Source organism: Scyliorhinus torazame, chromosome 1, assembly GCF_047496885.1.
Source record: "Scyliorhinus torazame isolate Kashiwa2021f chromosome 1, sScyTor2.1, whole genome shotgun sequence".
Classification (NCBI taxonomy): domain Eukaryota; kingdom Metazoa; phylum Chordata; class Chondrichthyes; order Carcharhiniformes; family Scyliorhinidae; genus Scyliorhinus; species Scyliorhinus torazame.
Window position 1 is genome coordinate 183,623,310 of NC_092707.1, and position 24,229 is coordinate 183,647,538.

Consider the following 24,229-nt stretch of genomic DNA (forward strand, 5'->3'; position numbering starts at 1 on the left):
ATTTTGTTAAATTCTTACTTTACATCCTTGGAAAGATTGGAATTTTAAATTTCCTTGTTAATTATCACAAAAAAGAAATAATCAAAAGGCATTGCATAAGCCGTTTAAAAGGATCATGTTCTTACATCCTGAGATGTATAATGAGAGTCCCTGCTTTTTCAGCATTTGCAGTAACCCAGTTTACAGCACCCCTACTGCATTGTGGGATTCTTTGGGTGATTAGTTCTATGTCAGCTTGGATGCCTGGCTTCACTGTGTGTGGGTTGAAACAACAGGGTAAGCATCAAGCATGTGTGCTGCAATCTTTCAGGATCAGATGTTAAAACTAAATGCACTGTAATGCTTCATGTGTGTTTTCTTACATTGTTAACAGCTGTAGTGGTATTTTTTTTAATAATGAAGTCAGGAAGAGGCCTTTCTTGACATGTTCATGTCATGGGCTGCAGGTACAGAAATTTAATAGGTTGTAGTGAAAGAGAAACTGACAAAAAGATAAAGGTAAAAAAGAGCTGTTATTCATTTTCAAATACTGTGGTGCCGAATGATCCTTAAACCGCATTCTGGACTCAGACCGTTTAGAGATGGACAGTAGGCCTTCTAAAAGGGACATGGCATGTGTGTATTATAAATAATGGATGACTAATTCAAAGCTCTAGGGGATGAAAAGGAATGGAAAAGAAACCTATAAAAGGTTGTCTCAAATTTCTTCAATGCTTGAAGGTTAGAAACCAAGATGTCTGCACACAAACTAAAGTGCATCAGTTATCCCTGATGGTCATGTTTTATTCTTTAAACTTGCTGATCAGGAGCATTCTGGCAGCATGCATTTTGTATAGATTCTATGTTATATTTATAATATCGAGAGGGGCTTGGCAGTGATGTCTTTTGTGCTAAAATAGATTCATCGTATTTTAAAGAAGGCTATTCGGTTCATCACTCCTGTACATGCATTTGGAAGAGTTATTCATAGTTCCAATCTTCCATCTTTTCTCCATATTCTTTTAAATTACTATTTTTCAATATTTTGCCACTCCATTTAAGCAGTGTTATAGATTCTGTTTCATCATCATTCCAAGTTGCAACACGCCTGTAGGCAAAATAAATTCTCATAACTTCTCCCTTTGTTCTTTTAGTGGTGATCTTAAAAGTCTTAATAACCACTAGTTATTGAATTACTGAAAAATAGAACATATTCTGTCCTTAGCAAAATCCTTTATAATTTTGTACACTCCTAACTTTGAAGCCCTTTCTGTCCCAATGAGGAAGAGTCACAATTTCCTGAGTCTCTCCTGATAGCGAAAACTTTTCATTAATGGTATCATCTGAGTGAATCTCTTCAATACCCTCTGCACAGGCACGGACAGTCAACAGTGCACATGTTCTGCCTACAGGATAACCAATGATTTGTACAATTTTAGCATTACCGTTGTTTATTGTCAACTTAATGTGCAAGTGTTGGCCACTTGATCAACTTAAGGGAGCTGTGCTAGTGTTGTGGAATGATATCCAAACAAGAACAGAGAGAGCAACACACTCGGATTTTAAAAAGCTATTTTTTTCCTCTCAAAAAGAACTACAAAAGACAGGAGTTCTTAATTCTCTGAAATGTTTGTCGCTGATTTTTAGGAAAACAGAGAGATGCAGATAGAAATGCAGAATGGCAGTTCCTTTCCTCCCTGTCATTTAATTTCAGAAAATAAGTTGAATTTTGAAAGCAAACTCTTTTGAGGGGAATAGATCAGAAGGGGTAGGAGGGCAATTTGCTAATGGTGAGGGGTTTCTATGGAGATCGAAAGGGAATGTTGAAGTGTGGTAGGAGAGTTAAGGGTGACGTGACTGATAACAGAGAGCAACAAAGAAGGAGTATGTTTTGTGTTCAAAGTGAGTAGTGCTTTCTCATTGTTGGTCTTTATTGAACTGATCTAAAATGGCAGCTCAGAGAAAGCTTTCTTCATGGCAGAGGTCACATAACTGCAGTAAGCCAGATGGGACATGTAGTACTGTTGCATTTCAAAACCCAAAAGACCCTTTTTGTAATTAACAGAATATCCAAACAATCCTCCTTTTCCTAATGAACAGAAGGCAGATTTGCATGTGTGACTGTGAGTTACACAAGTTAACCACAAAACACATGCATTAGCTGTTAAGCTCCGATGGTAACACGACAATAGGAACTGGAAAGCAAGTCTTGATTCCTTCGACTCCGAGTTTATTGTGTTAAACAATCACTTTTCCCAACATTCCACAGTGGCACCTGTATCCCCCCTTTATATGTGCGCGAACTCTATCAAACAATAAATGTGGTCTATTGAACAATTTAAAGCTCCAATTCTAACTTAAGAACTGGGGAACATTAATTCTTTCCGAACATTAGCAACTGTTTGGTCTACTCGTCAGTCTCTCCACCGCTGGCGGGATTCTCTGTTCCACCAGCAGCGCACCCTCACCCGCGGATTTCCCTGCGGCGTGGGGTGGCTACAATGGAAAATCCCATTGGCCAGCGGTGGAACGGAGGAACCCGCTGTCAGCGAAGGCTTGCTGCCGAGAAACACTTGGCTGGGGAGGCGGAGAATTCTGCAAATTGACTTTAAATTGTGCAGGACTGTTAATGGCATATGGACACATTGCCGTTGGCTGTCCGTCTGGGTGACGTTCCTTATCCTGAGAATGGTGTTCCTGTGGCATTTGTTGCCATGGTAACAATTGTTGTTCCATTTATGTTGTTGGGAACCGGTAGACCTCTGGGAGTGATGGCCATTCTGTACTCTGTACAGCTGGTGAGATCCCATCTTCCTGACTGGCCAACTGCAGTGAAGGAACAACTTTGCTAGTTGTTCGTATATGCATGTGGTTGGACTAGTATATTGGTTTGTTCGCTTCCACCATGTATGATTGAGGTGACAGTATCTCTATGCATGTCCAAGGTTGTCACATGGGCCGAGTCCTGTAGAAAAAATTGAAGGCTTGACTGGTTCTCAAGTGTTCAGCTCTAGCAATGATCTGGCAGTCTTGTCAAAATAAAATTTGGCTTTCCGTCATTTCTCCTTGATTTTAGCACATCAAGGTTTCAGTAGCTTTTTTGTTATTGCAAGAGTAGTTCGGGTGCGGTGTGACGTTAGACTTTGGACTGGTTACTTTCCATCAGTGTGTTTCTCCACTCAAAAACTGCCTTGTGTACATCTGTGCTAGATTTACTCAATTTTAAGCAGTTTTGAACATTTCTGTGTGCCTTTCTGAGCAGTCTTCTCTGTGATATTTCCAGGGTTTCAAAACTCTATTGTTTCCCCACTCACACTATGTTCAAAATCAGGCATGTTTTCTCATGGTGTTCAGTGAACTGATCTCAAATGGAAACTTGCAGAGAGCTTCCCTCATGACAGAGGTCACATGACTACAGCAAGCCGGATAGAACAAGTAGCCCTGTTGCATTTCAAAACACAAACAGAGTAGAAAGGAATTTAACTGGTAGCTTGTGGGGAATAATGTTGGGGTAGTTGTTCAACTCAGTGTGAAGGAAAAGATATTGGATAGGAAAAGTCACAAGTGATTAGGGAAGGATGATGTCCAAGTGTCACATTTTCTGAATAATTTTAAACTCAAATTGATTGGTGTAACATACCATCAGCTCCCATTCGAAGGAACAAAAAGATGAGTTATGGACAGATAAGCCAAGGACAAGAAAAGACAGGCGGAAGCTGAAGAAGAAAGGCAGAAAGAACTAACAAATAAGAAAGTAAAAATGTTCTCCAACTTACCATGTTCAATGATGGAATCATACAAAAAAACGTATTAAGTATTTCCATGTTTAATGGGGTATTTGTAAAATTCATTAAACAGTGGGCTAAATCGCTGGCTTGTAATGCAGAACACAGCCAGCAGCGCGGGTTTAATTCCCGTACCAGCCTCCCCGAACAGGCGCCGGAATGTGGCGATTAGGGGCTTTACCAAGTAACTTCACTGAAGCCTACTTGTGACAATAAGTGATTATTATTATTAAATTACCCCATGGGGCCCCATCAATGGGGAAGAGTTTGGGAATACAATGTATATTTTCAAATAGCTCAGAACTCATTCTGTTATATTATATGTTAAATACTATTAACATGTCGCCTGTATGAGTGGAGAATACACAACAAAATGTTTCAATTTGAGGTCTAAATGTTCCTGACGTACATGGAACAGTATTTCTCTGCCACATTAGATGTTCATTTGATTCAGCTACAAAGAGTTTCAAATGCCATCTCCTCACACCATCCTCTTATGATAAATACAGGCTTTACTCTAGTTTGGGAACTAGAATTATGCATTTTCTTCAGATACAAATATAGTTGATGTAAATAGATATCATCAGACAATGAGTAAATGTTTGATATTGAATAGGAGGCAGTATCCTTTGGGATAATACGACTAGATAGGTCACCTACATGGCAGGGATTTTTTCACATCGATTTTACAGTGTGGAAACAAATCATTTGACCCATCTGGTCTACATTGACATTTATGCCAGTATATTCTACTTTATCTAAACCTATCTGCGTACTTTTGATTCCTTTCTCCCTCATGTACTTACCTAGCTTCTTATCTAGGTCATTCAACTTAACTACATACAAGCTCTTTCTTCAAACCACTCTGGGTAAAGAACTTTCGCCTTTTTCGCCTTATTAAGAATTTATTAGTGACTATCTTATATTCATGGTCCCCAGCGCTATGGCTCAGTCTGACTTGAAATTATTTCCCAGGTTTAATTTTCCCTTACTCTTCAATTTCTCATATTATCACTTCTGTTGCAGGGCTGAAAAGCCCCAGTTACTCCATAATGTCTTTGCAGACTTCAATCTTCTTATAATCAGAGTCAGCCTCTTGGCTCTGACCTGAATTTTCTCCAGGGTTTGGATGTCAGCGTTGTGCCTTGTTGACCAGAGCATGACACCATACTCAAGATGTGGCCAATCAGAACCCTGTACAATTTGAGCATGATAGTCCTCTGATTTGTATTCTGCAGCTTTGGTTATGCAGTTCAGGGTTCTGTTGGTTTTGTTCATTGCTTAGAGGTTGGAAAATGTGTTCATCCCTTCATCCTCCTCCTCCTCTGCTCAATTGACTTTAGGCCTCTGAGAGCATCCCACCACATACTAATGGTTCTCTGTCCGTTTTGTTCTATTATGGATGAGCCAATGGCGTTTATAGAATCCACTGAATCTTAATATACTTGTCAAGAAATTTGAATCATAGAATTCACAGTGCAGAAGAAGGCCATTTGGCCCATCGAGTCTGCACCGGCCCTTGGAAAGAGCACCCTACCCAAACCCACACCTCCACCCTATCCCCGTAACCCAGTAACCCCACCTAAACGTTTTGGACACTAAGGGACAATTTATCATGGCCAATCCACCTAACCTGCACATCTTTGGATTGTGGGAGGAAACCGGAGCACCCGGAGGAAACCCACGCACACACTGGGAGAATGTGCAGACTCCGCACAGACCGTGACCCAAGCTGGGAATCGAACTTGGGGCTGTGAAGCAACTGTGCTAACCAGTGTGCTACTGTGCTGCCCTACAATCATGCAATTATTCTCTCGATATTCAGAGCATTATCCATAAAATGGTTATTTTCTCAAATCTGATGAAAATATTGCATTTTTGGCCTGCTTTCTGTGGTAAGACATTTCTCACATTGCTGGGTAGATGCCAGCATTGTAACTGCACTGAAATAGTTTGGCTATGTTCACAAGTAGTTCTGGGGCAATAGTCATAATGTCACATGGATTGAATTTATTTGGTTGAGGACTGGTATCTGTAATGAAGGAAGCCAAGAAGGATCATCCATTCTTTACAAGGCAGAAGATCACTTTGCAAGCAGCAGGCAAAAATGAAAAAGATGGAATGATTTTGCAATGAAGTTAATGGTTCATGAAAGTGGATCAGAGACCTGACGCAGTGTTAAACACCCAAGTGAATACAGAAAATGCTGGAAGTACTCAGCAGGTTTAGTAGCAACTGTGGAGAGAGAAACAGAGTAAACGTTTCAGGTTGCCGATCTTTTGTCAAAACTAGAACAAGTTAGAAATGTAACAGGCCTTAAGCAAGTGCAGAAGCAAGGAAACGGAGATGGAAGGTGTGGTGATGTGCATCAATGTAAATACATGTAGGCTAGCTAGACACTAGATGGAGCACCAGTGACATCACACACACTCAACCAATAGATCAAGTAGATAGGATACGACCAATAGACCTTCACGATCACAAGGAGGTGACACGACCATAGGGAGGCATTACACCAACCCATATATAAAGGACACCACACACATGATCTGCCTCTTTCCAGTGGAGACAGTCAGTGAGTAGAGACACAGGGTTGATTCAATATTACACCCACCACGTGGATTGCAGCAGCTGGTTAGTCAGTCTGGGTAGCTATAGTAGGATTAGCAGTAGTGTTGAACCCGAGTAATAGAAGTGTAAATAGTTTAATAAACGTGTTGAAGTTATCTCCATGTCTGAACCTTCCTTTGCCAAGTGCACCACAAGGAAGCCGCTTATGTTACACCTACAACATAACAAATCAGAAGCAAGGAAACGGAGATGGAAAGAAAGAACAATTAAAAAGGAAGGTGTGTCACAGGATGGAAGGCAGGAGAGATCAAATGCCTAAAGGGATGATGGCGTAAGGTAAAAGTAGATGGTATTGGGCCAAGCAAAGTAACAAAAGGTGGGACTCGAGAAAGTGTAAACGGGCAAATCAGTTTCATCACCATCAGCTGCCATTCAAAAACAACAAAACCGAGAAAAGGGGCAGAGGTCATCACGTGAAACTGTTGAACTGGAGTCCGGAGTGCTGAAATTTTAAACACCAATCCAGAGAGTGAAAAGGTGCCGAATCCAAAGATAAACTGTTGTTCCAACAGCTTGCTTTGAGCTTCATTGGAAGAGTGTAGGAGGCCAAGGACAGGGAATTCAGAGTAGGAATAGAACAGAGAATTAAAATGACAGGAAGGCTGGAAGTTGGAAGAAGAGTGTTAGACCCAAGGTAAGCAGCCATGCATAAGCCGTAGGTTAGAGCACAAAGAGGTTTATTATTACTGACAGTCAAATCACCCGCACCCCCCTCCCCCCACCCCCCGGAGGGTCTCCTTTCCCGGCCCAAACCCAGGTTGGTGTTCTTCTGCAAGAGGGGCATTACGGAGAAGCCCCGCTCCTTTACCAGGGAAGTTCATATTCTCTGGAGGAAACCTGATGGTTCCTATCCCGTGACCTCCCCTGGGGTTATTACACCGAGTTAATGACATTTTCCAGTTCTGGGCAAGAGCAGGCAATGGCACTGATATTGTCATCAATGCAACACCTCTAGCATGTTGCCACCACCCAAAACCTTTTCGCCTCCTCTCCACTTTCTGCATTCGGGAGGGATCATTTCCTCCATGACACTCTGGTTCATTCCTCAATCAAGCCCCCACATTCCTTCCCTTTCCTATGGCAGCTTTCCACGCAAGTACAGGCATTGTAACACCCTTTGCTCTTTTATCTCCTCCCTTCTCACCATCCAAGGCCCCTGCCAGGTGAATGATTTACCTGTATTTACTGCTGGCAATGCGAACACAGATTGAATAACAGCTTTGTGGAACACTTACATTCAGCCTACAAGCGTGATCCTGAGTTTCTGGTTCACTTCCAGTCATTCTTATTCTCCATACCCACTCCCACTCACCTCTCTGTCATTGGTCTACTATATTGTTCTGATGTAGTTCAATATAAGTTCAAAGAACAGCCCCATAACTTTTGTTTATCGGCACTATACAGTGCTCTGGATTCAACATTGCAGCAATTTCAGAGCATAACCTCTGGCTCCATTTTGTTTTTTTGTTTGTGTTTTATTGTTTTTGAACAGCAGCTGTTGATGATCTTGCTTTTCACATTTACACCTCTTCTGGACCCATCTATTCTTTCTTTGCTTGTGTTACCATCATCCTTGACCTTGCACCAGGTCAACGGGCACGACACTGCATGCCTCTTCGACTCCGGGAGCACAGAGAGCATAGGCATAACGGTTGGTGGACGGGAGGGGCCCCTTGAAGTCCATGCTCAGTCGCTCAAAGGGGCCCGAGGCCTTCACGAGCCGAACCTTGACTGGCCGATAGAAGTGCGGTTTGCACTCCGCACAGACCTGGCAGGCCCTGACCATGGCCTTGACCTCCTTGGTTGAGTAAGGTAGGTTGCGGGACTTGATGAAATGGACGAGCCGGGTGACCCCCGGGTGGCAGAGGTCATTGTGGATGGCTTGCAGGCGGTCCTCCTGCGCGTTGGCGCATGTGCCGCGGGACAGGGCATCTGGGGGCTCGTTGAGCTCCCCTGGACGATACTTGATATCATACGAGTAGGTGGAGAGTTCGATCCTCCACCTCAAAATTTTATCGTTTTTTATTTTGCCCCGTTGCGTGTTATCGAACATATAGGCGACCGACCGTTGGTCGGTGACGAGGGTAAACCTCCTACCGGCGAGGTAGTGTCTCCAGCACCGCACAGCCTCCACAATGGCTTGTGCCTCCTTTTCGACTGCAGAGTGTCGAATCGCGGAGGCAGTGAGGGTTCGGGAGAAGAACGCTACTGGTCTGCCTCCTTGATTGAGGGTAGCAGCCAGGGCGATGTCTGATGCATCGCTCTCTACCTGGAAAGGGATGGTTTCGTCCACCGCGTGCATGGCGGCCTTGATGATGTCGGTCTTGATGCAGTTGAAGGCCAATTGAGCCTCAGCCGAGAGGGGAAAAGTGGTGGTCTTTAGGAGTGGGCGGGCTTTGTCCGCATACTTGGGGACCCACTGGGCGTAATAGGAGAAAAGCCCCAAGCACCGTTTGAGGGCCTTGAGGCTGCGGGGGAGAGGGAGTTCCTTAAGGGGGCGCATGCGGTCGGGGTCGGGACCTAGGACCCCGTCTTCCACGACTTAGCCGAGGATGGCCAGCCGGGTTGTGTGGAAAACGCATTTGCCCTCGTTATAGGTCAGGTTAAGGGCTCGGGCGGTCTGGAGGAACTTTTTGAGGTTAGCGTCATGGTCCTGCTGATCATGGCCGCAGATGGTGACATTGTCCAAGTACGGGTATGTAGCCCGCAAACCATACTGGTCCACCATTTGGTCCATCGCCCTTTGAAAGACGGAGACCCCATTTGTGACACCAAAGGGGACCCTGAGGAAGTGGAAGAGCCAGCCGGCTGCTTCGAAGGCAGTATAGAGGTGGTCTTTTGGTCGGATGGGGAGCTGGTGGTAGGCAGATTTGAGGTCGGCCGTGGAAAAGACTCTGTATTGGGCGATCCGATTTGCCATTTCCGCGATGCGAGGAAGGGGGTACGCATCAAGCTGCGTGAATCGGTTTATGGTCTGGCTATAATCCACGACCATCCGTTTCTTCTCCCCGGACCGGACTACCACCACTTGCGCTCTCCAAGGGCTGTTGCTAGCCTCAATGACCCCCTCTCCCAGTAAACGCTGGACCTCTGACTTGATAAAAGCCATATCTTGGGCACTGTAGCGCCGGCTCCTGGTGGTGACGGGCTTACAGTCGGGAGTGAGGTTAGCGAATAGCGAGGGGAGTGCGACTTTCAGTGTCACAAGGCAGCACACCGTGAGGGGGGGGCAAGGGTCCGGCGAACTTCAGTGTCAGGCTTCGGTGGCTGCACTGGAAATCCAGTCCGAGCAGCAGGGGGGCACAGAGGTGAGGGAGGATATAAAATTTGAAACGGGTGTATTTGGCACCCTGGATCGAGAGATCCGCAATACAGTACCCCGTGATTTGTACCGAGTGGGACCCAAATGCGAGGGCTATGGTTTGGGATGTGGGATGGGTGCGTAGGGAGCAGCGCCTTACCGTTTCAGGGTGGATAAAGCTCTCCGTGCTCCCGGAGTCGAAGAGGCATGCAGTGTCGTGCCCGTTGACCTGGACCTGCATCATGGAGTTTTGGCCGAGTTTGATCGCACCCAGTCGCGGGTAGTCGGAGTCGTAAAATGGCCGCTGCCGTTGGTCGCACGTGTCGGGTCGAGAAGATGGCCGCCGACCAGATGGCCGCTCCCATGATTCGCACGAGGCTGATGACGCGTCAGAAGAGGACGTGTCGGGTCGGTGCGCAGCAGCATTGCGAGGCCTGCGGGCCTGAGAGCCTGATTTTCGTGCCGGCTGTTATTTGTTTTTCTGGCCCCTGGGTCTGGCCAGGCAGACCCTCGCAAAGTGCCCTTTCTTCCCGCAGTTGCTGCAGATCGCGGAGCGGGCTGGGTAGCGTGTGCGTGGGTGCTGGCCCTGCCCACAGAAGTAGCAAGGTGTGACCCATGGTGAGCGGGTCGCCGCGTGGCGCAGGCCTGTAATACGGGCGAGTCTGAGGAAGTCCGGGGGGGGCTGGCAGAGTCCGCGGGGTACGTACCCAAGTTATGTCGGGCCACCTCCAGCGAGGAGGCGAGCGTTAGCGTCTCCTGGAGGTCTTTTGCAGTCGCTGCCGGATGTAGGTCGAGCGGATGCCGGACACGAAAGAATCTCTGATGTGCAGGTTCATATGGACTTCCCCTGTCACATCCTGATGGTCACAGTCCCTGGCCAGCGCGGTGAGTTTCTCAACAAACTCGTCGAGCGATTTCCCCGAGCGCTGCCGGCAGGTAGAGAGCAGATGCCGGGCGTGCACCTCATTGACGGGTTTGACAAACCGCTTGCGGAGCAACTCAATCGCTTCCTCATAAATCGTCGCCTTTTCGAGCGTGGCGGAGATTCTGTGACTCACCCGGGCGTGGAGTAGACGCAGCTTGCGTGGCCCCAGGATGGGAGTCTCTGCGGAGTCCAGGTAGGCCTCGAAGCACCGCAGCCAGTATTTAAAAATTTCCTTTGCCTCCAGCGTTCGTGCTTCCAGATTGAGCTTCTCTGGTTTTAGGCCTGCGTCCATCCTGAATCTAGTTTAGCCTAATAAATTGAGGTACCCTCAATAATGATGCTTAGAGATTAAACTGTAAAGAAGGCTTTATTAGGCTAATAACTATGCTACAGATTTGGACAAGAGCTGACTGCTATACAGACCATGAGGCAGGCCTTTATGTATGGCTCCCAGATGGGCGAAGCCAGAGGCGGAGTCCCCAGGGTTCCAAGCCTGGTCTTAAAGGGGACATCACCTTACATGATGATAAGGCAGTAACCGTTCATCACAAGTGGGCTCTATGTACAACTTTTAGTTGCATTAGGTTGAGTCTTGCGCACGTGGAGTTGATCCTATGTAGTGCTTTGCTCCAGAGTCCCCGCCCTGTTTCGAACCACAAATCTTCCTGCCATTTCCTCCTCATCGTGTTCAGTACAGTGTCGGCCCACTCTATCAGTCGTACATGCCGCTACAGTTCCCTCCACCTAAAATGTCTGGGTCCAGTAGTTTTTTTAATAGCGTCCGTTGCGGTGGTCGTGGGTATGTCCTTGACTCCTTCCGTAGGAAGTCTTTAAAAGCTGCAGGTATCTGAGGTTGCCCTTAGCTAGCTGGAATCTCCCATCAGTTAATCCAGTGTTGTGACCTTGCCATCGGTGTATAGGTCCCTGACTGTCAGTGTCCCGCTGTCCTGTCTCCACCTTTTAAAGGTGGCATCAGTGAGTGCTGGTGTGAACCTGTGGTTATTGCAGATGGGGGCTTTGTCGGACATTTCGGTCAGGCCGAATTGTTGCCGTGGCTGATTCCAGGTATGGAGGGTGGCTACCACCATTGGGCTGCTGGACTGATTTTTGGGTGGGGATGGGAGTGCCACCATAGTGACTGCCTGGAGCGGGGTCCCCCTGCAGGAGGCCTCCTCCACACGCACCCACTCAACTTTTGGCTCCTTTATCCATCCCATCACTCTTTCTGCTGTCGCTGCCCAGTGGTAGAACTGTAGGTTTGGGAGGGCTGCAGCCCCCCCCCGGACGTTATTTTCGGTAGAACCTTCTTTGGGATCCTAGCATTCTTTCCCCCACATATAAACACCATGATTAGTTTGTCCAATTAATTTAAAAAGGCCTTGGGGATATAGATCGGGACAGATAGGTGTTTGGTGACCGAGGGAGTGCTGAATTTGGTGCATTTGAGTGCTATAGTAAGAGTTTGGTGACCGAGGGAGTTAGGTGAGGAGGGAGTAAGGTGCTCCTTTCATTTTGTTTCCGACATTTCCGCAAAGAGTGAGAAGAGAGCCAGGAGTTTACAGAAAGTGTAGCTGACTGGGAGCAGAGTCGGAGGGCGGAGATCTAGTTAGTCCACAGGGCAGCTATATTCTGTCAGGTAAGAGGGGATGGAGGCTAGGCCAGTTGCATGCTCCTCCTGTAGGATGTGGGTGGTGAGGGATACCACCGGTGTCCCCGCTGACTATACCTGCGGGAAGTGTACCCAACGTCAGCTCCTCAAAGACCGTGTTAGGGAACTGGAGCTGAAGATGGATGAACTTCGGATCATCCGGGAGGCAGAGGGGGTGATTGAGAAGAGTTACAGGGAGGTAACCACACCCAAGGTACAGGACAAGAATAGCTGGGTTACTGTCAGGGGGGACAAAAACAAACCGGCAGACAGTGCAGGGATCCCTCGTGGCCGTTCCCCTTCAAAACAAGTATACCGTTTTGGATGCTGTTGGGGGGATGACCTACCGGGGGACGGCCCTAGCGGCCAGGTCTCTGGCACTGAGTCTGGCTCTGGGGCTCAGAAGGGAAGGGGGGAGAATAGAAAAGCAACAGTTGTAGGAGATTCAATGGTTAGGGGAATAGATTGGAGATTCTGTGGTCGCGAGCGAGACTCCCGGAAGGTATGTTGCCTCCCGGGTGCCAGGGTCCGGGATGTCTCGGATCGTGTCTTCAGGATCCTTAAGGGGGAAGGGGGCAGACAGAAGTCGTGGTGCACATTGGTACCAATGACATAGGTAGGAAAAGGGGTGTGGAGGTAATAAACAAGTTTAGGGAGTTAGGCTGGAAGTTAAAAGCCAGGACAGACAGAGTTGTCATCTCTGGTTTGTTGCCGGTGCCATGTGATAGCGAGGCTAGGAATAGGGAGAGAGTGCAGTTGAACACATGGCTGCAGGAATGGTGTAGGAGGGAGGGCTTCAGGTATTTGGATAATTGGAGCGCATTCTGGGGAAGGTGGGACCTGTACAAGCAGGACGGGTTGCATCTGAACCAGAGGGGCACCAATATCCTGGGAGGGAGGTTTTCTAGTACTCTTCGGGAGGGTTTAAACTAATTTGGCAGGGGAATGGGAACCGGATTTGTAGTCCAGCAACTAAGGTAGCCGATATTCAGGACGCCAAAGCGTGTAATGAGGCAGTGGGGAAGGGAACACTGACAAAGGAGAGTACTTGCAGGCACGGAGATGGGTTGAAGTGTGTATACTTCAATGCAAGAAGCATCAGGAATAAGGTGGGTGAACTTAAGGCATGGATCGGTACTTGGGACTACGATGTGGTGGCCATCACGGAAACTTGGATAGAAGAGGGGCAGAAATGGTTGCTGGAGGTCCCTGGTTATAGATGTTTCAATAAGATTAGGGAGGGTGGTAAAAGAGGTGGGGGGGTGGCATTGTTAATTAGAGATAGTATAACAGCTGCAGAAAGGCAGTTCGAGGAGTATCACCCTAATGAGGTAGTATGGGTTGAAGTCAGAAATAGGAAAGGAGCAGTCACCTTGTTAGGAGTTTTCTATAGGCCCCCCAATAGTAGCAGAGATGTGGAGGAACAGATTGGGAAACAGATTTTGGAAATGTGCAGAAGTCACAGGATAGTAGTCATGGGTGACTTTAACTTCCCAAATATTGAGTGGAAACTCTTTAGATCAAATAGTTTGGATGGGGTGGTGTTTGTGCAGTGTGTCCAGGAAGCTTTTCTAACACAGTATGTAGATTGTCCGACCAGAGGAGGGGCAATATTGGATTTAGTACTTGGTAATGAACCAGGGCAAGTGATAGATTTGTTAGTGGGGGAGCATTTTGGAGATAGTGACCACAATTCTGTGACTTTCACTTTAGTAATGGAGAGGGATAGGTGCGTGCAACAGGGCAAGGTTTACAATTGGGGGAAGGGTAAATTCGATGTTGTCAGACAAGAATTGAAGTGCATAAATTGGCAACATAGGCTGTCAGGGAAGGACACAAGTGAAATGTGGAACTTGTTCAAGGAACATGTACTACGTGTCCTTGATATGTATGTCCCTGTCAGGCAGGGAAGAGATGGTCGAGTGAGGGAACCATGGTTGACAAGAGAGGTTGAATGTCTTGTTAAGAGGAAGAAGGAGACTTATGTAAGGCTGAGGAAACAAGGTTCAGACAGGGTGCTGGAGGGATACAAGATAGCCAGGAGGGAACTGAAGAAAGGGATTAGGAGAGCTAAGAGAGGGCATGAACAATCTTTGGCGGGTCGGATCAAGGAAAACCCCAAGGCCTTTTACACGTATGTGAGAAATATGAGAATGACTAGAGCGAGGGTAGGTCCGATCAAGGACAGTAGCGGGAGATTGTGTATTGAGTCTGACGAGATAGGAGAGGTCTTGAACGAGTACTTTTCTTCTATATTTACAAATGAGAGGGGCGATATTGTTGGAGAGGACAGTGTGAAACAGACTGGTAAGCTCGAGGAAATACTTGTTAGGAAGGAAGATGTGTTGGGCATTTTGAAAAACTTGAGGATAGACAAGTCCCCCGGGCCTGACGGGATATATCCAAGGATTCTATGGGAAGCAAGAGATGAAATTGCAGAGCCGTTGGCAATGATCTTTTCGTCCTCACTGTCAACAGGGGTGGTACCAGGGGATTGGAGAGTGGCGAATGTCGTGCCCCTGTTCAAAAAAGGGACTAGGGATAACCCTGGGAATTACAGGCCAGTTAGTCTTTCTTCGGTGGTAGGCAAAGTAATGGAAAGGGTACTGAAGGATAGGATTTCTGAGCATCTGGAAAGACACTGCTTGATTAGGGATAGTCAGCACGGATTTGTGAGGGGTAGGTCTTGCCTTACAAATCTTATTGAATTCTTTGAGGAGGTGACCAAGCATGTGGATGAAGGTAAAGCAGTGGATGTAGTGTACATGGATTTTAGTAAGGCATTTCATAAGGTTCCCCATGGTAGGCTTCTGCAGAAAGTAAGGAGGCATGGGATAGTGGGAAATTTGGCCAGTTGGATAACGAACTGGCTAACCGATAGAAGTCAGAGAGTGGTGGTGGATGGCAAATATTCAGCCTGGATCCCAGTTACCAGTGGCGTACCGCAGGGATCAGTTCTGGGTCCTCTGCTGTTTGTGATTTTCATTAATGACTTGGATGAGGGAGTTGATGGGTGGGTCAGTAAATTTGCAGACGATACGAAGATTGGTGGAGTTGTGGATAGTAAGGAGGGCTGTTGTTGGCTGCAAAGAGACATAGATAGGATGCAGAGCTGGGCTGAGGAGTGGCAGATGGAGTTTAACCCTGAAAAGTGAGGTTGTCCATTTTGGAAGGACCAATATGAATGCGGAATACAGGGTTAACGGTAGAGTTCTTGGCAATGTGGAGGAGCCGAGAGATCTTGGGGTCTATGTTCATACATCTTTGAAAGTTGCCACTCAAGTGGATAGAGCTGTGAAGAAGGCCTATGGTGTGCTCGCGTTCATTAACAGAGGGATTGAATTTAAGAGCCGTGAGGTGATGATGCAGCTGTACAAAACTTTGGTAAGGCCACATTTGGAGTACTGTGTACAGTTCTGGTCACTCATTTTAGGAAGGATGTGGAAGCTTTGGAAAAGCTGCAAAGAAGATTTACCAGGATGTTACCTGGAATGGAGAGTAGGTCTTACGAGGAAAGGTTGAGGGTGCTAGACCTTTTCTCATTAGAACGGAGAAGGATGAGGGGCGACTTGATAGAGGTTTATAAGATGATCAGGGGAATAGATAGAGTAGACAGTCAGAGACTTTTCCCCCGGGTGGAACAAACCATTACAAGGGGACATAAATTTAAGGTGGAAGATATCGGAGGGATATCAGAGGTAGGTTCTTTACCCAGAGAGTAGTGGGGGCATGGAATGCACTGCCTGTGGAAGTAGTTGAGTCGGAAACATTAGGGACCTTCAAGCAGCTATTGGATAGGTACATGGATTACGGTAAAATGATATAGTGTAGATTTATTTGTTCTTAAGGGCAGCACGGTAGCATTGTGGATAGCACAATTGCTTCACAGCTCCAGGGTCCCAGGTTCGATTCCGGCTTGGGTCACTGTCTGTGCGGAGTCTGCACGTCCTCCCCGTGTCTGCGTGGGTTTCCTCTGGGTGCTCCGGTTTCCTCCCACAGTCCAGGGTAGGTGGATTGGCCATGATAAATTGCCCTTAGTGTCCAAAATTGCCCTTGGTGTTGGGTGAATGTGTAGAGTTTGGGTAGGGTGCTCTTTCCAAGAGCCCGTGCAGACTCAGGGGGCCGAATGGCCTCCTTCTGCACTGTAAATTCAATGATAATCTATGATTAATCTAGGACAAAGGTTCGGCACAACATCGTGGGCCGAAGGGCCTGTTCTGTGCTGTATTTTCTATGTTCTATGTAGATCTAAGTAGGAAGAGGTACCTGGGCAGCACGTTCATTTTGATCATCTGCATTCTCCCATGAGGGAGAGTGGGAGTGTGCTCCATCTCTGCAGATCCTTTTTTACTTCTGTAGTGATGTTCAGATATCAATATACATGATCAATGTAAATGTAGTGCAGTCATTTCAACATTAGACGTCTCACAGTCAGATACCATAAGAACTGGATTCCTGCCTTTTCTTTTTAAAAAATAAATTTAGAGTACTCAATTCATTTTTCCAATTAAGGGGCAATTTAGTGTGGCCAATCCACCTACCTGCGCACATCTTTGTTTGTGGGGACGAAAACCACGCAAACACGGGAAGAATGTGCAAACTCCACACGGACTGTGACCCAGAGCCGGGATCGAACCTGGGACCTCGGCGCTGTGAGGCAGCAATGCTAACCACTGTGCCACCGTGCTGCCCTTCCCGCCTTTTCGAAGTCAGATTTTGATGATGATGATGAGATGATTCAGAACCGTGAACAAGCAAGACATAGAATAGCTAGAGTGGGAGAAGTTAGAACTAGTTTGTTATAATAGTGTATAATTATCTCGTTATCTGTATTGTACTTCATTTTTTTATTGTTAGTTTAGTTTTGAGTAAAAGGACTCAGTTTATTATTTTATTACTCATTAAATAAGTCATCTTTCAACAAAAAGACTGTTGGTCATTTTATCATCCTGGTGGATTCAAGAGTAATATATATATTTTAGTAAGTCATTATTTAAAATATAACATGGTCGGGCAGCATGGTGGCACAGTGCGTTAGCACTGCAGCCTCACGGCGCTGAGGTCCCAGGTTCGATCCTGGCTCTGGGTCACTGTCCGCATGGAGTTTGCATTTTTTCCAATTAAGGGGCAATTTAGCGTGGCCAATCCACCTAACCTGCACATCTTTGGGTTGTGGGAGCGAAACCCACGCAAACACAAGGAGAATGTGCAAACTCCACACGGACAGTGACCCAGAGCCGGGATTGAACCTGGGACCTCGGCATCGTGAGACTGCAGTGCTACCACTGCGCCACCATGCTGCCCTGATAAAACTAAATTTGATCAAGTGATAGCGAAGTTTGATGAACATTGTAAAATGCAGACAAATGAGATTTTAGAACGACTGAAATTTCATCGGAGAATTCAAAAAACTGGTGTACCTGTGAATAATTTCATCACAGATCTCAAGCTCTTAGCTAAAACATGTAACTATGAAAATCTGCATGATTCACTTGTCAGAGATCAAATAGTATATTTTATACTTGATGCTAATGTCAGAGAAGCGTTAATCTGGGGCTGGTTTAGCTCACTGGGCTAAATCGCTGGCTTTTAAAGCAGACCAAGGCAGGCCAGCAGCACGGTTCAATTCCCGAACCAGCCTCCCCGAACAGGCGCCGGAATGTGGTGACTAGGGGCTTTTCACAGTAACTTCATTGAAGCCTACTCGTGACAATAAGCGATTTTCATTTCATTTCATTTCAATTCGTCAAAATGATATAACTCTTACAAATCGGACCGGATTGTAATTCCACACAGTCTCCAGAGCTTGGTGCTCTGTCAAATCCATGAGGGCCACATGGATTGGAGAAAGTCTCCCTTCCCACCAGGCTGCCCAATATGTGGGCCACATAGTTTGTGGTGTTCCTGTCCTCGATTCCATCCGGTAGGCCCACAATCTGCACGTTTTGCCTCCTTGAGCGGTTCTCCTGGTCCTTGACTTTACCCTTCAGGCTGCCCTACGTCACAACCAACTTCCCACCTCTTTCTCCAGTACCACCATCCATTCACTCCGGTCAGTTGCGGCTTTCTCCAAGTCCTTGATGGTTGGGCTTCCAGTCTCTTTTCCGCTCTGCTCAGGACGAGGTGTATTTGTGGCAGAGTTTTGGCCTGAATGCCCATTTATCTCCAGCTGGTGCTCTCTTAGTGCCTCCGTTAAGGATGCCTTCCAGCTCTCCTCCGGTGCTGGAGGGGTTTGCTCGTGGCTACTCTGTCCTTCTCGCTCCGGCGGAACTTGTGCTCTGCTGCCTCGTGCGCTGGTTGGGTCGTCCGATTGCTGCTGTTCCTGGCCCTTTCCACTCCTGGTCTCTGGTCGGCCCCTAGACTGAATTTTACCAGGCATTTTTTCCCTCTCTTACTTCCTTCCCCCATCGTACTAAGATTTGGGGAATGTGTTGCCGAGTCTTCTGGTGAGTTTTCGTTTAAAAGTGGCTATTTTTCAGATCCACAAGAGGAGAGCCACCTGACGGGTGACTCCTCAGCACATCATCATCACCAGAAGTTGTTCTGTCAATATATTAATGGTAAAAAGTTAATTCAGGAAAACGTGGAATCTATCAGAGATGAAGAAGCAAACTTGTGTCTCTACAGAGGCTGTGGGAAGGGTTTTAAATGATTATTTTGTCTCCGTGTTTACAAAGGAAATGGATGATGCAGATATAGTAGTCCAGGAGGAACACTGAGATATTGGATGGGGTAATCATAAAGTGAGAGGAAGGACTCGAAGGATTGAATTCCTTGAAAGTTGATAAGTTACCAGATCAAGATGGATTGCTTCCGAGGCTACTGAAGGAGGTCAGGGAGGAGAAAGCAAGTGCTCTGAGGATGATTTTCCAATCCTTTTTTTTCTTTGTTTAAAATAAATTTAGAGTACCCAATTTATTTTTTCCAATTAAGGGGCAATTTAGCAGGGACAATCCACCTAGCCTGCACATTTTTGGATTGTGGGGGCAAAACCCACGCAAACACGGAGGATGTACAAACTCCACACGGACAGTGACCCAGAGCCGGGATCAGACCTAGGACCTTGGCGCCGTGAGGCAGCAATGCTAACCACTGCACCACCGTGCTGCCCCATCTTATATCATTTTTGAGATTGTAGCTATCCTCCATGGGCTTGTGGCCAATCTGCCATTTAGGACTTTGTCAAAAGCCTTGCTAAAATCCATGTCCACAATATCCAACGCAATACCTTCGTCAACCCTTCTTGTCACTTCCTCAAGAATTCAATCAAATTCGTGAGGCAAGATATTTGTTTACCAAATCTATTCTGACTATCCCTGACTAGTCCATACCTTTCTATGTGACGGTTAATCCTATTTCTCAGGATTGATTCTACTAATTTGCCTACCACCGACATTGACTAGCTGACCTATAATTGTTTGCTATTTCCTTCAATCCCTTCTTAAACAATGGAACCTCGTTTGCATTTCTCCAGTCCCCCAGTACCTCTCCTGTGTCTCGTGAGGATTGGAAAATCATGGCAGCACGGTGGCGCAGTGGGTTAGCCCTGCTGCCTTACGGCACTGGGTTCGAATTTGGGACTACTGGTAATTTGAATACAAATTGGAAGCTCTTTAAACAACAATTTCAAATATATTTGGAAGCTACTGACTTAACTAACGCGACTGATGCTCGTAAAATTGCATTGCTCTTAACAATGCAATCAAAATATATAACTTCTTTCAGTATTCTGCTGGTCAGGACACAGCTAAATTTGATGTTATTTTAAGTAAATTCGATGACCACTGCACGATCCAAACAAATGAGACATTTGAATGCTTCATTTTCCATAAAAGATTGCAAAAAACAGGGGAATCGTTTATTAACTTTGTGACAGACTTACAACTTTTAGCTCAATCCTGTGACTTTGCAGCACCGCATGATTCTTTAATTCGTGACCAGATTGTAGTTGGGATAAATGATGAGCACCTCAAAGAAAGGCTTTTGAGACAACAAGACCTAATGTTAAAAATAACTATTGCGGCGCTGAGGACCTGGGTTCGAATCCTGGCCCTGGGTCACTGTCCGTGTGGAATTTGCGCATTCTCCCCGTGTCTGCGTGGGTTTAACCCCCACAACCCAAAGATCTGCTGGTTAGGTGGATTGGCTACACTAAATTGCCTCTTAATTGGAAAAAAATAATAATTGGGTACTCTTAAATTTATTAAAAAAAGAAAAAAACAAATTGCCCCTTATTGGAAAAATAAAAATAATTGGCTACCCTAAACTTATAAAAAAAAAGAAATGATGATTGAAAAATGCCTAGCATATCAGCAAAGTAAGAATCAATACCTGGAGTACTATACCCGTGAAAAAGGTGCGAAAATCCACCACGAGGTCGAGTGTGTAAAAATGGTGTCGCAATCGATGAAGAAGCATGTTTCGGGCGACAGCCATCTTGCGCGCGCACACTCAAGCCCTGCACATGCGCACTTCGTGAAAAAATGCGAGACGGACGTAAGCCGATTTGCGCAGGCGTGAAGAGATGTCATGAGTCTCAACGTCATGACGTATTATAGATGTGGCACTTAGAAGAAATGTCCAGCACATGGAAAACAATGCTCTAAATGTGGCAAACATAATAATTTTGCTTCGCAGTGCAGATCTTCACTCCCATTTAAACTAACTAAACAAAATAACAGGCACACTAATGTTTGGAGTGTCGAATCAACAGTAAAAGAAGACAAAGAGAATTTTTCATCCGATACTGACAATTACTCATTGGAGAACACGTTGTTTGTTGGCATAATAGTAACGTGTGAAGACTCCAATGAAGCAACAAACAATCCTCAACAAATTAACTCAGTAAACTCTAATAATGAATGGAACACAGACATTCAAGTAAACAACTGACCAATTTCAACTTGACATCGGTGCTTCAGCTAACCTGCTCTCAAGCTGGATCTTGATGAACCTGAGATATTTCCAGCAGCCTGCAGACTGAAGGACTATAACGGCAATTTGATTTTTTCAATAGGGTCATGCCATTTGAAAGTCTCCAACAAACAAATTGTAAAGATCTTAAGAATTGAGATTGTCAAGAATGACAAATCTTCACTACTAGGTGCACAAGCATGTAAAGAATGGCATCTAGTGCAGCATATTTATACAGCGACTGCATCTACACCAATATTGGATGATGGTATCCAATGCATTTTGAACCGGTATCCTGATGTCTTCAGAGGCATGGGTATATTACCATTCCAATATAAAATCCTACTAAGGAAGGATGCCAAGCCAGTTGTACATCTGCCTAGAAGGATTCCTGCCCCTTTACATGAAAGTTTGAAGCAAGAATTAGACCGACTTCAGAACTAAGGGATAATCTCACGAGTCACTGAACTGACTGACTGGATCAGTTTATTGGTTTGCGTAAAAAAAACGTCCAGCGATCTTCGCAGCTGCATTGATCCCAAGGATCTCAATAAGAACATAAGGAGGGAACATTATCCCATACCAAAACGTGAGGAGATCACCAATGAGATGGCAAATGCACGCATCTTTACAAAGTTAGACGCGTCACAGGGATTTTGGCAAATACAACTCGACGACTCGAGCAGACAACTCTGCACATTTAACACGCCCGTTGGAAGATTTTGTTTTAATCGTATACCTTTCGGTATCATATCTGCATCTGAGATATTCCACAGGATCATGGAACAAATGACAGAAAGAATAGAAGGTGTGAGGGTATACGTAGATGACAGAATAATATGGTCTACAACAGCAGAAGAGCATATTGCGCGACAAACAAGTGTTTCAGAGCATCAACGAATATGGCCTCAAACTCAACCAATCGAACTTTTGGACAGTCATCACTCACATTTTCAGGAGATACCATATCTCAGCATGGTGTACAAGCTGATGATGAAAACATTTCAACTATTCCGAAAATGAAGGTACCTGAAGACAAAAAAGATGTACTCAGATTTTTAGGCTTTGTCATCTTTTCAGGCAAGTTCAAGTCCAACATGTCCACAAGAACAACAGCTTTAAGACACTTAATTAAGAAACCTACACCTTTTGAATGGACAGAGGACCATCAGAAAGAGTGGCAAGACTTGAAAACTCAACTCACAACTGTACCAACACTCGCTTTCTTTGATCCTAAAAGAGAAACCAAAATATCCACTGATGCAAGTCAGGATCGGATCGGCGCAGTTCTCTTACAAAGAGATGAAATTCATATTGGGTCCCTGTAGCATATGCTTCAAGAGCAATGACAGCGATGGAATGCAGATACACCCAAATTGAGAAGGAATGTCTAGGTCTATTGACAGGAATGCTCAAATTCCATGATTATGTCTATGGGCTTCCAACCTTCACAGTTGAAATGGATCACAGGCCGTTGGTCCACATTATCGACAAGGATCTCAATGACGTGAAGCCAAGACTCCAAATGATCATGATGTAATTACGACGGTATGATTTTAACCTAATCTACATGCTAGGGAAAGGTTTAATCAAAGTGGATGCTCCATCATGTCTGTCAGTCAACCATTTGAATTCATACGTGATGTCGAAGCTCAGGTGCAACTCTGTGCAGAAAACCAGCCAGCATCAGATCAGAAGCTAAATTTAATCAGAACTGAAACTAAGAAGGATGTTGCACTACAAAGGGTCATTCACTATCTTCAAAATGTGTGGCTGAAAGGACAATGTCCTCAGTACAGAAACATTCAGTCAGATTTAACGATTGTGGATGGACTATTCTTTGAGACTTGACCGAATTGTAATTCGACAATATCTTTGTTCTATGATACTTGATCAGATTCATGAGGCACATCTCGGGATCGAGAAGTGTAAACGGGCAAGACAGGCAGTCTGCTGGCCGGGAATAAATAGAGACATAACTGACATGGTTCCCACCTATGAACCTTGTCAGAAACACCAACCTGTGCAATGTAAGGAGACTCTGCAACAACACAAATTAGTTATTCTCCTTGGGCCTAAGTAGGAATCGACTTATTTTATTCAACTGGCCGTGACTGTGTTTTAATTTTTGATTATTTCTCTAATTACCCAGAAGTAATGAAACTTCCGTATTTGACTTCAAAATCAGTTATTAAAGCATGCGAGGAAATGGTTTTAAGGCATGGAATACCTGACACCGTCATGTCGGACAATATCGTTATTCATTAAATGTTACTTGCTTTAAATTGATGACTGATAGTTTCATTGAAATACAACCATCAGACCATTCTGGGAGTAAAGCAAAGAGTAACAACGTATTGCGATCACGTAATGTAACAAGACCGTGGCGTACAAGTACACCGGTCCCTAAAGGCAACAGTTCAAATAGACAAGGTAATAAAGAAAGCATATGGAATGCTTTCCTTTATTGGCAGAGGTACAGAATATAAGAGTAAGGATATAATGTTAGAATTGTATAAAACACTGGTAAGGCCACAACTGGAATATTCTGTGAAGTTCTGGTCACCACATTACAGGAAAGAGGTAATTGCTCAGGAGAGAGTGCAGAAGAGGTTTGCAAGAATGTTGCCAGTGCTATAAAAGTGTGACTGCGAGGAGAGATTGGATAGGTTGGGATTATTTTCCTTGGAACAAAGAAGGCTGAGGGGTGTCTTAATTGAGGTGTACAAAGTTTTGAGGGGACTGGATTAAATTGTTTCCCTTGGTGGCGAACCAGGGCACATAGATTCAAGATAAGTGGCAGAAGGTGTAGAGGGAACACGAGGAAAAACCTTTTTACGGAGTGGATAGTGGGAGTATGGAATTTGCTGCCCAGGTTGGTGGTGAAGGCAGAGATCCTAAACTCTTTTAAAAGGTACCTGGACCTGCACCTTAAATGCTGTAAGCTACAGGGCTGTGGACTGGGTGCAGAAAGTTGGGATTAGAAAGGGCACCTGGGTGTCCTCAGGCTGGCATGGACAAGATGGGCCGAATTATCTCCTTCTATG

At 45.4% G+C, this 24,229-nt stretch overlaps 1 protein-coding gene across 4 annotated transcripts in view; it reads left to right on the forward strand.

Moving 5' to 3' along the window:
* Positions 1 to 204: 204 nt before the first annotated feature.
* The window catches only part of LOC140418151 (zinc finger MYM-type protein 4-like), a 397,827-nt gene continuing 373,802 nt past the window's right edge, over positions 205 to 24,229 (forward strand). For all 4 annotated transcript variants that reach the window (XM_072501573.1, XM_072501589.1, XM_072501581.1 and 1 more), the window contains exon 1: positions 205 to 276. The gene's annotated coding sequence lies outside the window, so the exon portion shown is untranslated. The remainder of the gene's footprint in view (positions 277 to 24,229) is intronic.